The 2,095-nt window shown below is 49.9% G+C and overlaps 1 pseudogene; it reads right to left on the bottom strand.

Annotated features, from left to right (window-relative positions):
• Nucleotides 1-980: 980 nt before the first annotated feature.
• LOC134384693 (small ribosomal subunit protein uS5-like) lies at nucleotides 981-1,853 on the bottom strand (annotated as a pseudogene).
• Between the last annotated feature and the right edge of the window lie 242 nt (nucleotides 1,854-2,095).

Here is a 2,095-nt window from a genome sequence, read left to right as displayed (position 1 = left end):
CCATGTGCAAGGTCATGCCTCAGGTCCAGAGAAGGGGAGGGGAGTTCCAAGCCATCTCAGTAGCTGGGCGAGGACTCTCTGTGTCCACTTCCACCCCCATCCTGGGCCCTGTGGAGGGAAGGCATCTAGAAGACAGATCACATCACATCACAACCTGGCATGGCCTGGCTTCTGGCATCCTTTGGCTTGTCTTGCCCTGGTGTAGGCTATCACAGAAGCCCCGTGGATGTTGCCTGATGCCTCATTAATGGCATTGCTGAGCTCATTAAGTTGATCTTTCTCCTCTTCTTAGTCTCCCAGCTCTGAGCTGTCACCTCAGTCACTCCCAGCCTGGGGCTGGGTTAACTCTTGGTGGCTCCAGCATGGGGGATCCTGCAGAGGTTGTTGTCGGTCTCATGACACAGATTCAGAGAGACCGACAAGAGCTCCTTTTCAGGATGTGTTAGGGGTGCTGTAACACCATAAACTGAGTGGCTTAAAAACCAGAAATGTATTTTCTCACAGTTCTGGAGGCTAGAAGTCTGAGATCAAGGTATTGGTAGGGCTGGCTCCTTCCAAGGGCTCTGTTCCATGCTTCTCCCATGGCTTTGGTGGTTTGCTGGCAATCTTTGGTGTTCGTTGGTTTGTAGATGCCCCACCCCTATCTCTGTCTTCATTTTCACTTGGTATTCTCCCTATGTGTATGTGTGCGTATCCAAATTTGCTCCTTTTATAAGGATACCAGTCATATTGATTTAGGGCCCACCATAATGATCTCATTTTAACTTGACTTCCTCTGTAAAAACCCTATCTTCTGGTAAGGCCATATTTTGAGGTACTGGGGCTAGAAATTCATCATGTGTTTTTTGAGGGGACACAATTCAACCCATAACAGGAGAATATTTTGTCCTTCACAGCCCCCTCTGAACACCATGTGTCTTTATTTATTTATTTATTTTTAAAACAGGTCGATTTAACTTTATTTTTCTTGTATAAAAACCCTATGTTGTAGTCATGGCTGGAGCTTGGGTTCTCTGCACAGAGACCCTGGTGTGGGTCTTTACAAGATGGTCAGTGAATTACTGATAGGGAGACTTGGTAAACACAGTCTCCTTCCAGAGGTTGGGGGTCAGATAGCTGTAGGTCTTAGAAATGGCATCAAAGATGGCCTTGGTGAAGTTGCCCAGGGTGTCCCTGCAGCCCCTGGCTGAGGTGTAGCAGTCGTCAGTACCAGCCATCATCAGCAGCTTCTTGGGCACAGGGGCCAAGAGGATGCCGGTGCCTTTGGGGGCAGGGATGAGGTGCAACAGCCCAGAGCCGCCGCGGCCAGTCACCTTGCAAGGGACAGTATGGGGCTTGCTAATCTTGTCCCCCAGTAAACTCTCTGCACTGGGACAATGGAAAGCTTGGCCAGGATGATGGCCCCTCGGATGGTGGTAGCTACTCCTTGGAGCACTTAACACCCAGACTGATGTGGCCATTGTAGTTCCCAATGGCAACAAATGCCTTGAACCCGGTCCACTGGCCAGCATGAGTCTGCTTTTGCACCAGCATAATCTTCAACACTGCATCCTTGAGGGATGCCCCCAGGAAAAAGTCAATGATTTCAGACTCCCTGATGGGCTGGGAGAAGAGATAGATCTCCTCCAGTGACTTGATCTTCTTGTCCTTGACCAAGTGGCCCAGCTTGGTGACGGGGATCCACTCCTTTTCCTTGGCCTTGCCTCCTCGAGCTCCACACAGCCCCAACCATGGCCCCGACTGCAGCCACAACCAAATGCCACTGCCAAAGCCTCTGCAAAAGCCACCACGGCCTCCTATTCCAGGGCCCCTGGACCTCCAGGCCCTCCTGCTGCACCGACATCATCCGCCATTTGGTGTTCTCTCGGAGAAGAAGCCACCATGTGTCTTTAGGAAACTCCTAAACCTTTGTATCCTGAATAGCATCATTTAGAGCTCAAAAGTTCCTAATAGGGCATAGTAATAGTCATATCTATGGCTGGGGGGAAGAGAAAGGAGAGGAGGAGGAAGAGAGGAAAGAGGAGCAACTAGAGAAGAGAGGGAATAGAGGAGAAAAATCACTTTCAAACTCATTTTCAGGACAATGCTTATGAGA

This window comes from Cynocephalus volans, chromosome 8 (genome assembly GCF_027409185.1).
Source record: "Cynocephalus volans isolate mCynVol1 chromosome 8, mCynVol1.pri, whole genome shotgun sequence".
Lineage (NCBI taxonomy): Eukaryota > Metazoa > Chordata > Mammalia > Dermoptera > Cynocephalidae > Cynocephalus > Cynocephalus volans.
Note: the sequence above shows the minus strand (reverse complement) of the source record. Positions and strands in the feature narration are given on the sequence as shown.